The 14,731-nt window shown below is 44.9% G+C and overlaps 1 long non-coding RNA gene across 1 annotated transcript; it reads right to left on the bottom strand.

The window, feature by feature from the left end:
* Nucleotides 1-8,243: 8,243 nt before the first annotated feature.
* LOC144295627 (uncharacterized) lies at nucleotides 8,244-14,494 on the bottom strand. The gene is made up of 3 exons (XR_013362708.1): nucleotides 14,148-14,494; nucleotides 12,302-12,483; nucleotides 8,244-9,040 (listed from the first exon to the last, which is right to left on the bottom strand). It is a non-coding gene; the product is annotated as an uncharacterized LOC144295627 (long non-coding RNA).
* Between the last annotated feature and the right edge of the window lie 237 nt (nucleotides 14,495-14,731).

Below are 14,731 nucleotides of genomic sequence, written 5' to 3'. Positions count from 1 at the left end.
ATTTTATTTATTTATTCATGAGAGACACACAGAGAGAGGCAAAGACACAGGCAGAGGGAGGAGCAGGCTCCCTATGGGGATGCAATGCGGGTTTCAATCCAGGACTCGGATCACGCCCTGAGCCAAAGGCAGATGCTCAACTGCTGAGCCACTCAGGCATCCCACAATAGAGGTAATTAATTTATTTATTGATAACTAAAGAGTTTCAAGGTATATCTGAATGGCTTCAGGCATGGTTGGATCCAGCTTTATTTTTCTTCTCTCTCTTGTCTCTGAATTGGTATAGATAGATATACTCTCCACTTGGTGGGAAAGCTGGCTGCTAGTAGTTTCAAGATATTCTTATGGAAATTTGTTTTTTAAAAGAGTTGTTTTGTTTGAGAGAGAGCACAGGCACTTGTGCGTGAGCAGGGTGGGGGGCATTGGAAGAGGGAAAGAATCTCAAGCAGACTCCCTGTGGAATGATAACTTGCCAGGTAATCAGAAAACTGGTGGCCTAAGCAGTCTCCCCCTCTCTTTGCCCTTCCTTAGTGAATTCATGACGATGAAGAGCTAGGCCTTTTAAGTTTAAGACACCGGGGATCCCTGGGTGGCACAGCAGTTTAGCGCCTGCCTTTGGCCCAGGGCATGATCCTGGAGATCCGGGATTGAATCCCACATCAGGCTCCCGGTGCATGGAGCCTGCTTCTCCCTCTGCCTATGTCTCTGCCTCTCTCTCTCTCACTGTGTGCCTATCATAAATAAATAAAAAATTAAAAAAAAAAAAGTTTAAGACACCGGGTTTGATCTCAAGACCCTGAGATCATGGCCTGAGCCAAAACTAAGGGTCAGATGCTTAACTAACTTGAGCCACTCAGGCACCCCTCTTATGGATATTCTTATGTATTTTGATTCATAAGAAAGCAAATTCCTCTCATCAAACATTCATATATAAATCTCAGGAACAATTCTGTTTGGCCCTGTCTGAATCATCTGTCCAATCCTGAAGCAGTCACTGACCAGCATGGTCACTGCATGTGACAGTTGACAGCACTAAATGGATAAACAGTAGAGTATACACGTGTGTAATTAGGGAAGTTCTCTTAAGTAAAACGAAGCTGCTGTTGCCAGAAGAAAGAAACATAGAGACGAAATCAGCAGACGTCTACTCTAGGCCCCACCACCCTCAGGTATGGTCTCTGTGGGTAAAGGGCTAACAAAACCTCTTTTCCTTCTACATGAGAACTTAAGCTTCGGTAAGCTTTCTGACTGTGTCACTGCAAACAAGATAAGCATTGCTCATGATAAAATGACCCCTTCTAAGCAAGTTGCATGTGGACTTGGAGGAACTACAGATGACCTATAAACACCAGAAGGAGAAGCCATACTTTGGGCTTCTCTGAGGGTAGTGACTCTTGTAACTGACTGGTTCTGTCCCTTGCAGGACCTGGAAGCTATACTTGAGGGGTTGTCACAGGAGATAGTTGTTCCTGTGGGGCACCAGCCTTAGAGCCAGGGTGGCTCCAATACCTGCCCAGTGTGGATTTGTCACCTTGCCACTGAGCTGTCCCCTGGGGGGTCAAAGCCAACAGCCCCTGTACAGCTGAGTGGGACGTGGTATGAAGAGGAATTGCCGACGTTGGCAGGCTCTGGTTTGTGTCCTCCATCTTCGGAGTATACTGGTGTCAGGTGTGGCCTGTGAGAATTCTGTGATTCTCAAATGTTTAGTTGAAGCCAAAGAGACCTTCTTGGTGGGCTTTGAAGTCACCCTCATAATTCTTTGAGATAGAGCAGTTGGTTTAAGGAAGCCCTGCTAGCAAAAGGTGACAGAAGCTCAACTCCAACTACTTTTAGAAAAAAAAAAAAAAAAAAGGAATTTATTGACTCATTCAGGTAAAAACTTCACGCACAGGTACCCTCAGGCATGTCTGAATCCAGCTGTGCATGTGATGTCAGCAGGGCTCTTGTCTCTTTTTCTGGTTTTCATCTGTGCTTGACACTGTCTGTGCTTGATTCATTCTTAGGCGGGTTCTCCTTGTCAGGTGACAAAGAGGGCTGATGACAGCTTAGTTGGTGACTTTAGAGTACAAATAGAATATACCAGAAAAATAACCCGCAGTTGACTCTGATTGGCCTGGCGTGGCATGTGAACATCCCTGAACCAAACAGGGTGAAAGAAGCGGGATTAACAGTTCTGTAAAAATGGGGCACGGGATCCCCTGTGGAAAAGATGGTGGGCAGGAAATGTCACCACCAGTGCTTTTTTCTCCCATTCCAGTGCATCAGCAAACTTAAAAGGCCTTCCTCCACCATTTCTTGTCGCCTGCCTCCTGACCACAAACACACATTCATACACCCCTGCATATTACCAGCACTCATTTGCTGCATTTCATTATAATTATTTACTCATGTGTCCATCTTCTCTTTTGGACTCTGAGCTTCTTGAGGATGAGACAGTGTATTGTTCACCTTGGTCTTCTGTTGCTGAGCATAATATCTGCATCAATCATTGATGGTCAATGATTCTTGCATAAATAAATAATTTATAAGAATATGCGACTAAATGTTTTCATATAGTATATAATCGTGTCTCCCACACTTCTTTTTTGTGATTTTTTAAAAAATATGAACCTTTAGCCATTATCACCATTTGTAGATATTTGTATAAACCAAACACAAGGGATGCCTGGGTGGCTCAGTGGTTAAGCATCTGCCTTTGGCTCAGGGTGTGATCCTGGAGTCCCGGGATCAAGTCCCACATTGGGCTCCTCCCTGCAAGGAGCCTGCTTCTCCCCCTGCCTGTGTCTCTGCCTCCCTCTGTGGGTTTCTCATGAATAAATAAATAATATCTTAAAAAAAAAAAAAAACAGGCACAATAATTTTTGGTCTGTCATTTCCAAAGTGTTGTTCATGGCTCAAAACTAAATTGTTTTTCAATTAATGTCTAATAACTTGCAGGTAATCAGAAAACTGGTGGCCTAAGCAGTCTCCCCCTCTCTTTGCCTTTCCTTAGTGAATTCATGACGATGAAGAGCTAGGCCTTTCAGGGTTGAAGGGTAGGGACATAGGACTCATTGGCAAACCTGTCTGGCTCAAGAATAATGAATTAGGCGAACTTCTTGTATTACTTTGTTTTTCTAGCTTCCATATATGCATTAGTATAGAGTTTCACAGGGCTGATCCTTGTAGACATTTTTTTTTTTTGCCATTTATTATTTCAGCATTTTTCCTTGCTTTTTTCCCCAGGTGATGGGGAATCATGTCCTATTGTCTCAAGTTAACAGTCTCCATGATCTTTTCATTACCAAGAGATCAGATAGCAAATCTCAGATTTAGGAACCTTCTTTAAAAAAGGCTTGCATCTTGTTTTCCACATTTCAAACATCTTGCTAAGCTTTTGGTTAATAACCATCCAAGCCAATTTGTGTTTTCTTTAAAGAAAATACTTTTGCCTCCGTTTTGCCACCCAACTTCCTTTTCCTTCTTTTAAATATCTGGAGTTAGAGGGGTGCCTGGTGGCTCAGTCAGGTAAGTGTCTGACTCTTGGTTTCAGCTCAGGTCATGATCTCAGGGTCATCAGATCAACCCTGCCTTGAGCCATGAGTAGGGCTACATGCTCAGCACAGAGTCTGCTTGAGATTCTCTTTCTCTCCCTCCCCCTCTGCCCCTTCCCCTGCTTGTGCATGCATGGGAGTGTGCACCCTCTCTCTCAATATAAATAAATAACATTTTAAAAAAATATCTGGGGTTAGAAAATGAAGTCTTCTGTGAGTCTTTCAATTTTCTTGATGACATTTTGGCTATTGCAAATGGAGCCTCTAATGGTAGTGTGAGGAACTGAAGAAATGACAGAAAATTCTACATTTGAACTTTCCTTCCCAACAAATCACACCTAAGCATCCTTCTTAAGCTAAGTTCTCTGGATGTTGCCTAATTTTTCCATTCCATTTCATATCAATCTATTCTCAAGCGTACTCCTGTTGATTTTTGGTGAACGTTGGAGATAAATACATGAGCAAGCATTTTTAAAGGGTACCCCACTGTGGTTTCTGAGATTTTCTTCTAAGCCTACACCCTTTCTAATTCAATGCACACTGCAAGCAGTGACAATGGTATCACATCTGCTCCCTGGCTGACTGAGATTATGAGGTGCATCCTGATCTCAGATGTGTTAAAACAAGACGGGAGTTAGAATTGGTGGCTTAAGACCAAAAGTAGCAACTGCGGACAACATAATGAAAATGTAAAGATATGAAAGTGAGCCTCTGTGATGCCTGGGCCAAGTCGGTGTTCCCTTTGGAGCAGAGAAGCCCACTGGGCTAGTCCCTGGACCTGTGCACCCAGAGATGAAAAGCCGGTCCCTAACTGTGTGGGTCAGGTCCTGGCTCCATAACTCATCTAGATAGGTGATCCTGGGTTCAGTCCTTAGCCCCTCTTAGCCTTAGTTTCCTCATCTGTCACATAGCTTCATAAGGCCACAGTGAGGTTTATTTTATTTATTATTTACTTACTTCCTTGAGGGAGAGAGAAAGAGTGCGAGAGAGAGCAAGCATGCACAAGACAGAGACAGAAAGAGTGAGTGCATAGAGGGAGAGGGAGGAGCAAGGCTCCCTGCTGAGCAGGGAGCCCAACGCTGGGCCTGATCTCAGAACCCTGAGATCATGACCTGAGCTGAAGGCAGCCACTTAACCAGCTGAGTCACCCAGTACCCCCATAGTGAGGTTTAAATGGGGTGGCCGTATCACACACTTAGCACCGAGAACAGTGCCTGGCACACGGTAAGCGTGCAACATATGGCATCTGTTGTTAATCATTGGTGTGATCTGGTGCAGTATATGAATTCATGGTTATCTTTCATATCAGTGGTGTATATTGTATCCTTGTTTTATTCTCTTCAAGTTTCTGGGAGAAGTTAAGCCAAACTTTCACTTGAGGATCATGGATAAAAATAGAGCCTTCATTTGTTTACTTTTGTGGCATTCAATCTTTTCTGTCCATCTGGCACAATGATGATCAGGTTTAATTGGTTTAAACCTAGTTAAAGAAGATCTCAGGACTTTGGTCTTTTTGAATAAAAGCTATGAGTGATGTGTGAAAACTAAAACAACAACATGAATTACCTATGGTAAATCCTAGTTGTGATTGTCCTTCACAAACCAATATAGAGATCGAGTCCTATAGAAACAGGATTTATTGAAGTCTTAGTCATATTCTGTTCTAATACTTTACTACTGGAATTTGTGCACTTGGATTTCACCCACCTTTTAGCTATTTTTGAGTTAGGGCACATTGGAGAGATCTCATAAGGTCCAACAAACTGTAGTTGCAGATTATGTGAAATTTCATCTGCACAAAATAATGACTAGCAACAATATTAGCCTTCTGGATAAGGCCCATGATACTCATACGGCCTTGGGCTGCCCTGTTTCCTGTTGTAAGCTGTTGCCAGACTAGTTGGAATGACCCCTGAAGATACTATAGAGGAGTTGTCTCTAAGCAGTCTTGGAAGCAAACTCCTCTATCAGTAAAGAAGGTTTGGGCGTGCATCTGTCACATGTACACTTATGATTTAATTAATACATTACAAAACATATACCAGAAATATACATTTTAAAAATTCAAGGTAAAAAATAAATATAAATAGTAGTTCTTGTATTTTTTCCACACTGAAATGATTATTTTGGAGATATAATTTTCTTTGTGGTCCTATGAATATATATTTTTATTGGCTGCTCAGAGTTCATTTGACTATTTTTCAGCTCTTGGACATTTATTTCCTTTATTTCATTTTTCTTTTCTTAGAAGTAATGCTGTCATGAACCTTTTGTATAAAAACTGTAGTCTGAATTCCTCACTATTTCCTTTGGGTATATTCCTAGAAGTAGGATTGTTGGGTCAAAGGTATAAATGTGTGTTAGACTCCTGATATATTAAAGATGTGCATTTTTTCCTTCACATATTTTTGCTAATGCTTTTCCCACTGTGGTTTGCCATTTGGCATCTCTTTTCCTGGAAAACGAGAAGGCATATTATGAGGATAAATTCCTCTGTAACAGACGGCTGGCTGTCCCAGGCACTCAGGTAAAGCAGCCTGGAAACCGTTTTTCCGGCTCATTGGGATGGAAACATTGGTTCCATGTTTTTGCATTCCTCTTAACATGATTGTTCATATCTAATTAACTACAAGTAAAACCTTCTGAACTTAACCTAATGCATTTGTTAAGTAGAATAATGCCCAAGGGGGCGGAAATGGTTAGGGGATGGGAGGGAATTCTGCATTTCTTCCCAGTATTTTTAGGAAAGAGTTTTCATGAGGAGGGAGAGTTCTTCACATATTGTATGATACCAGTTTTTTCTTTTTGTGTTTTGGCCTAAACTAAGCTCTTACTTTGTCCTACTAGCATTTGTCATAATGAGTTTCAGGAAACCTAATTATTGTTTTTATTACTGTTTTTTTTTTTAAATGACACACATCAGCTTAAATCAGTTTTAAACATGAAAGCTGTACTTGGTATAAATGTGTACCATTTGTATCTGTGTATGTTTTTGTATATTTTGTACTGCATTATGAGTATTTTGTGATTGTCTTGCTCACTAGGTTGTTCCCTTCTTGTGGGCAGAGTTTGTACTATTCATCTTTTCAATCCCAATGCCTTTGCCCAACAGGCAATCAGAGTCTAATAAATGTTTACTGGATAAATTAATAAAGATCAGGAATATAAATGGTGGCTGGAAAGCCTGAAATGAGGCAGCATGACAGGATAGGTAAGGGTGCAGGCTTTGGAGCCAAACAGCTGAATTTGCATCCCGGCTTTGTCACTTTTCAGGTAAGCCTTAGCTTCCTTATCTGTAAAATGGGGTAATATTAATTCTGACCTCACAGAGTTGTGCATTTAACTATGCTACGGCATATAGTCTTGGCAATATAAGTTGGCATAGAGATGCTCAATAAATGCTATCCATTAAGGGTAATGCATAAAAGGTATAGAGAAAGTATGCTGTTTCTCAAGTAATTTCATTCTATGCCAAAGGGCAATTCATTTAAATTTTTTCCCCTTTTTTTTAGAATGGAGAAACACTGTTCTTTCTGGCTGTTAAAGGAGGCCATAAACAGTGCAGCAAAGTGCTTCTGGCAGCAGGAAGTGATGTCAACATTCCAAATAAAGTATGTGGCCCATGGCGTGTTCGCTCACATAGTGGAGGCGGACTCAGAATGTTCTTTGGGCAATCTGGTCCTGAACTGATCCACTCACTAACCTTTTGTAGGATTAATATTCATAATTTGCTTTATTTGAGGTAAGAATTAATGATTTACCTCTGAAATTCCCCTAAGTATTGTCTCCTTGAAAGCATTGCCCTTCTTCCTATTTATTGGGGAAGGGATAATTGAAAACAAGGGCAAAAGGATCAGATAGTTGTTATTACTTCTCACATACAGAGACATTCTCATTCTACCTTGTTTTCTCCCTAACAACCGTCCATGCCTGGCTTATACACAGTAAATGCTGAAAAAAAGCATTATTGTGTAAAAACCCAAGAGATCAGTCTGGGGCTTGAAGAAGACACGATGGTGTGTTCTAATAAATATAGAATGCTTTTGTGTTTAGACATGGTGCTAAGGTGTTTTATCCCTTATCTTCATTTCTTGAGGAAGCATATTTAGAAAAGTTAAAGAACTCATTCAGGTTTATCCGACTAGTCAGTAGCAATGGTAAGGATTCAGACCATTGTGATGGTCTTGCCTTTCAGGTGGTTTTACTTTCTTTTTCTATTTTTCTGAATAATTTTAAATTACTGTGAAAATACCAAAAAATGTGAATAGCACCAAAGGGTATATTCCAACTACATATCTTAATTTCACCTCCTCAGAACTAATGTGATTAATAGTTGATTTAATCTAACAGGAATTTTCCATGCATTTATATGGACAGTGTGAAGCACACACATGGGTAAGTACTGACACCACATAAATGGTAGCACACTAACTACATGGACCTGCTGCTCTACACCTTGGTGGGGTTTTTTGTTTGTTTTGTAAGTGCCAGTATATCTTAGAGCTTTCTCCATATCAGCACCATGTACAGGCAAACCTTAAAGATATTGTGGGTTTGGTTCCAGACCATTGTAAAGAGTATTGAAATAAAGTGAAATTAATTTCTTGGTTTCCCAGGGCATATAAAAGTTATGTTTACACCATATTGTGGTCTGTTAAGTATGCAATAGCATTATGCTCCCTCCCCCCCAAAAAAATAAAACAATGTACATACCTTAATTAAGAAAAACTTTATTGCTGAAAAAGGCTAAGCATCCTCTAAGCTTTCAGAAAGTCATAATCTTTTCACTGGCAGAGGGTCCGGCCTTGATGGTGGCTGCCAACTGGTCAGGATGATGGTTGCTGAAGGTTGAGGTGGTTGTCACAGTTTCTTAAAATGAGGCAGCAGTGAAGTTTGTTGCCTTGATTGACTCTTCCTTTTGTGAACCATTTCTCTGTAGTATGGATGCTGGTTGGCATTTTAACTCACAGTAGAACTTAATTAAAAATTGGAATCAGGGACGCCTGGGTGGCTCAGTGGTTGAGCGTCTGCCTTAGGCCCAGGGTGTGATCCTGGAGACCGGAGATCGAGTCCCACGTCGGGCTCCCTGCATGGAGCCTGCTTCTCCCTCTGCCTGTGTCTCTGCCTCTCGCTCTCTCTCTCTCTCATGAATAAATAAATAAAATATGTAAAAAAAAAAATTGGAATCAGTCTTCTCAAACCCTGCCCCTACTTTATCAACTAAATTTATTCAGTATTCGAAGTCCTTTGTTGTTGTTTCAGTAATCTTTTGTTTTGTTTTGTTTTGTTTTGTTTCAGTAATCTGTATAGCAGCTTCACCGGGAGTAGTTTCCATCTCAAGAAGCCACTTTCTTTGCTCATCTGTAAGAAGCAACTCCCCATCTCTTAGTTTTATCACAATATGGCAACTATTAGGTCCATTGTCAGGCTCCACTTCTCATTCTATTTCTCTTACTATTTCCACCACATCTGCAGTTACTTCCTCCACTGAAGTCTTGTGCCTTCACCTTGTTAAAAAAAAAAAAAAAAAAAAAAAAAAAAAAAATATATATATATATATATATATATATATGTAAGATCTGTGCAGTGCAATAAAGCAAATCAATAAAACAAGGTATGTCTGTAGAAACAATCCATTTTCAAAAGGTACAAAGGTAAACACTAGGATCGGTAATAAAGTCCCAAACTGGTAATGTTTTATACTCTTGTATTCTGCTGATGGAAGTGTACATTTGTACAATGCTTTTGAAAAGCAATTTGTCCCTTTCCTTTCACCCAGGCTTGAAAAAATTCTGTTAAGGGAATACTCTTAAAAAGGGAAAAATCTACATGGATTAGGATAGATGATCAAGTTACTTCCAATAGCAAATACAACCTATCCGTGCCATGAATTCTAGGAGAAAGCCAAATAAAAGTTTGGTGTACCTTTTTCTTAAAAAAATTATATAGCCATTAAAAATATTACTGATAAATACTAAATATACTGCAATATAAACATGTTCATGATGGAATAGTAACAGAAAAAAACTATTTGTATGCACATCTTCACTGTCTAAAACTTATATACGCATGGACAAGATTGTGAGAGAGAGTAGAAAATAAAGATACTGGTGAGTTGATTCCCGCTGGAGTTGCAGCTTATTTATGCAGTAAATGAACACCACGTTAAGAATTCATGGGGCCCACGAAATACTCCGGTATAGAGAGCTGTGCTGGTTTTCAAGTGTTCACAGGTGCCTCCCTGCCCCCAGTCTACAGCCAGCCTGGAGTTCCTGCAAAGCCTCCCTCATTTTCAGGGTCCTGCTGGCCTCACTCCTTCGGCTAACTCCGTTGTTCTATACACACTCCCCCCTTCTGTACCATTCTCTTTAGCCTCCAGAGAGGTTTTGGTTCGTGATGGCTTTCACATGCTCATAATCTCCCCACCCAACTAGGACTGCAGACACTGCGTTGTCCTTATCCTTACAGCCTCGGCCTCATCTAGGCAGCCTGGAAATTGTCCTGAGTCCATTTTCCAGCTTTTACATTTTCTTGAGTTTTCCCCTGCATTCATCAGCACACTTCCTGGATCAATAGCCTCAGCTCCCACTGATTGTTCATACCTGTCTCCGCCTAACCCGGTGAAGACCTGGGGGGAACAGGGAGTGTGCAACAAGAAGCCAGCAGTATGGACATGTTACTGTGGGGAAGTGTTAGGCTTATTGTGCTCTTCCATCTGTAGGTGACTGCTGTATTTGATCTCAGAAATGCTTCACCTCTTGACAGTGATTAGTCTTTCTGCCTAGGAGATTGGTTTTGTGCCCCAATGCGCACAAAGGGAAGGGGTAAAGGACTGGGCCATTTCTGGGAAGGTAATTGGAGATTATGGATTTAGCTGACAGCAGAGGCTTCCACCATTTGTGTTGGATGTTATGCTGCCTGGAGTTTGGGCAGTAGGTTTCCTTCAGGGTCATACTAAATGCTCCTGCTCCAGTGAAGACTTTTGTATGCCCAACAACTTATTTTTGGAGGCCCTGCCCTTACATCTTATCAAACATATTTAAATGCCCCAATATTAAAAAAAATTTTTTTTTGCTGTAAATTATTTTTAAAGGTTTTTTATTAGTGCTTTGATAATCATTTGGCCATGATAAAGTCTCCTAATATATGATGAACTCTGGTTTCTTAGAACTCTGCGTATACTTGAGAATTTGAAAAGGCGAAAAAATTTAACCTACAAATTGTTTACAAATGTAATGAATATTTTATGACTATTACATTTAACAACCAATGAGATATGAATATGTCAATTAAACATTCACTTAAATTTCACTGTTTTCTTTTGGTATCTTGGAATCAATAATTTTTTTTGGTAAAGGTTTTTTTTTTTTAAGATTTTATTTATTCATGAGCAACACAGAGAGAGAGAGAGAGAGAGAGAGAGAGAGAAGCAGAGACACAGGCAGAGGGAGAAGCAGGCTCCATGCAGGGAGCCCGACGTGGGACTCGATCCCTGGTCTCTAGGATCACACCCTGGGCCTAAGGCAGACGCTCAACCGCTGAGCCACCGGGAGGGAACTGCCCTGGTAAAGGTTTTAAACATTTCTTGGCTCTTAACCAAGAGCCAAGATTTAAAGGTTTAAAACATTTAAAAAAAATGTTTAAAGGTTTTAAACATTTCTTTGGCTCTTAAAAAATTCTGTAGCCCTACACATAATGCCTATAATGCCTCTGGGTAAAATGCCAGAGTCCCACAGCTCTTCATACTACTTCTTGGCTTTGGATTCTACACAAGCTTGTTTCTGATTCAGATTTTTCTCACTGGGGGCACTTGTTACCATTCTGATCTCAGTCCCAATGTCACCCTATCCCAGAGGATTTTCTTGATCACTCATCAGAAAGTAGCCATCCAGTTCTCCTGATTTACTTTGTGTTGTTGCACTTGGTACTAGCTATTCCTCTACTAATATCTAGTTCTAGTAAATGGATTTATTCTCAGTCTACAGATTTACTCATCTGTCTGCCAAGCTATAGGTCAACCGATGGTCACGTCTACTGCAGTGTAATATGGGAGATCTTGTTTACCATCATAGCTACCCGCTATCTAAAATAGTGCCTGGCACATAATAAGTGCTCAATTTTTGTGTGTGTGTGAAGTGAGTAACATGATAATTGATTACTGTATTTACTAGCTCATTTACTAGCTCATTTATCCTCTCAATATTACAATGGCTTGAGGAAAAGAGGTAGGAGGGTACAGTCAACAGAATAAAGCCCCCTCACTCCAAGGATGTCCACATCCTAATCCTTGGAACCTGTGGGTAAGTGATGTTACAGGGCAGACCAGGATTTAGCTTGCACACAGTATTCAGGTTGCTAATCATCTGACCTTAAGATGAGATTGTCCTCAATTATCCAGTTGGACCCAATGTCATTACAAGGGTGTTTCAAAGTGGAAGAGGAAGGCAGGTGAGGAGGTCAGAGTGATGCAAGGTGAGAAGGCCTTAGCGCACCCTTACTGGCCATGAGCCACGGTGTGAGCAGCTTCCACAACCCGGAAAGGTCAAAGAAGTGGATTTTCCCAAGAGCCTCCAGAAAGGCCTTTATTTTAGACGGGTGAGATGCAGTTCAGACTTCAGACTTCTAGAATTGTAACATAATTCATGCGTATCATTTAAGCCTCTGAGCTTGTAGCAATTTGTTATCAGCAGCAATAAAGACTAATACAGGGAGTTACATCCTTTTGTACCGATGAAGACCAAGAAGCCCCTACTTGAGAGGCCACTTACCCAGGGTCGTAGACATTTGGTAGCAGCTCAAGCTGGCGTCCGGGTGGTCGCGTGTACGGGTCCTGTCGGCCTCTTAGCGTTGCTCCCGGGCCTGCCCACTCCGTGCGTGGCTGGGACCGCGGCGGGCTGCTGTCGTTCGCGGCTCTGGGGCTTGGGCTCGGCTACGAGGGTCCCCTCCGGGTCTGTTAGGGGTCGCAGTCGGACGTCAGCCGGGACTTCGGTCATTTGAAAGCTCCAACGCGCTGGGTGTGCCTCGGGCCCGCCCGCCCGGGTTCACGGGCCGCGCAGAGGCGGCCTGGCCGGGGCGCTCTCCTCCAGACCCCGCCGGCGCCCCGGAGCGGAGGGCGCGGTGCGCACGGCCGGAGAGGCGGGGTCCTGCGGCGGGGACGGGGACGCGGCCCGCGGGGGGACTTGCGGGGTGCGGGGGGAGCCTCGGCCGGGCGGGGGCGCGGGGTGCGGGGGGAGCCTCGGCCGGTCCGCCTCGTGCTTCTTACAAACAGGAAACAGGGAGATGCCTCGGGTTTGCCTGAGGCGTGTGTTACCCACGACTCTACTCTTACGGGAAGTAACCAGGAGGCTCTCAAAATAACCCAAAACGTGTTGGATTTTCTTTTCTTTTTTTTTAATTAATTATTTATGATAGTCACACACACACACACACACAGAGAGAGAGAGAGAGAGAGAGAGAGAGAGAGAGAGGGGCAGAGGGAGAAGCAGGCTCCGTGCAGGGAGCCCGACGTGGGACTCAATCCCGGGTCTCCAGGATCGCGCCCTGGGCCAAAGGCAGGCGCCAAACCGCTGCGCCCCCCCAGGGATCCCTGGGTTTTCCTTTCTAAATAGTTCTCCTCCGTCACCGCATTCGCTGCCGGGTGATGGGGCCCCCGCCCGCCTCCCGCGGCTCCGCGCAGCTTCTGGCGCGCGGGCCCCAGGGTGGCCGCACGGACCCCGCCCCCGGGGCCGTGGCTCCACCCGTCCGTCCGTCCGTCCGCCGCCCCCGGGGCCATGGCTCGGTCCGCCCGCCCGTCCGTCCGTCCGTCGCCCCCGGGGCCGTGGCTCCGCCGGTCCGTCCGTCCGCCACCCCCGGGGCCGTGGCTCCGCCCGTCCGCCCGTCTGTCCGTCCGCCGCCCCCGGGGCCGTGGCTCCGCCCGTCCGCCCGTCTGTCCGTCCGCCGCCCCCGGAGCCGTGGCTCCGCCCGTCCGCCCGTCTGTCCGTCCGCCACCCCCGGGGCCGTGGCTCCGCCCGTCCGCCCGTCTGTCCGTCCGCCGCCCCCGGGGCCGTGGCTCCGCCCGTCCGCCCGTCTGTCCGTCCGCCACCCCCGGGGCCGTGGCTCCGCCCGTCCGCCCGTCTGTCCGTCCGCCGCCCCCGGAGCCGTGGCTCCGCCCGGAAAGCCGAGCGCCGGGGGCTTCGACCCTGGTGCCGTGGGGCTGGCCACGGGGGGGCGGGGTCCCCATGGGCCCTGCGCGCGGAGTTCACGCGGGAGGAGCCCTTTCTGCTTTTGGAGACTGAGTCTAATTTTGAGAAATAAAACCTAAGGGATGAGTTTTAGAAAGTCATTAAAGTCCCTGAACTAAATGACTTCTTTGTGTTTAAATGCCGAGGCCTGCCGCGGCGGGCCCGCTGGGGTGCGCGGGTGCCCCGCCGCGCACGAGGGGTCCGGGGAGGGCCCACGCGGCTCCGCAGGCAGAGCGCTCGCTGCCCCTCCGCCGAGTCCTCTGCTTTCCTCCGGAAGCGCCGCCCTCTCCACATCCCGCATGCGCTTTGAACCACTCTCTTTTTCCTCCAGAGCTCTCTTCACAATTTGTATATTTATATTGTGATTTAAAAAAAAAAATCAGCATCTCCTTACCCCACTCGTTTTGAAGATTCCTGAGAATGGGCCGTGTTTGCCACCGAATCCCCACCTCCTGAAAAGGGCCCGCCCCCAGCAGGTGTTCGGCGTGTAGTTCAGGAACACGTGAGGGGGACGGGTGGGACCCGACTGCTGGAGAGCAGGTTTGCTGCACGACCTGGGGGTGGAGACAACGGGAACACCTGCGATGGGCCCCGTAGGAGCAGCTCAGCAGGGCACGTCTGCCGAAGGAGCCGCCCTTGCTGTGAATGATGAAGTCAGAATCTTTTGGATTTGAAACTGTTTCTTGGGATCCTTGGGTGGCTCAGTGGGTTTAGCGCCTGCCTTCAGCCCGGGGCATGATCCTGGAGTCCCAGGATCGAGTCACACGTCGGGCTCCCTGCATGGGGCCTGCTTCTCCCTCTGCCTCTCTCTCTCTCTCTCTCTGTGTTTCTCATGAATAAATAAAATCTTTTTTAAAAAGAAAAGAAAATGTTTTTCTGCAGCAGAGGAGGCCCTTGTCGCCTTCGCCATTGGCAGCGACCGCATCTCGGTGGGAAGCCCCTTGGGTGCCCAGCATCAGCTGAGCCGGGTACCTGGGA

This window comes from Canis aureus, chromosome 2 (genome assembly GCF_053574225.1).
Source record: "Canis aureus isolate CA01 chromosome 2, VMU_Caureus_v.1.0, whole genome shotgun sequence".
Classification (NCBI taxonomy): Eukaryota; Metazoa; Chordata; class Mammalia; order Carnivora; family Canidae; genus Canis; species Canis aureus.
This window is presented reverse-complemented; position numbering and strand designations above follow the sequence as displayed.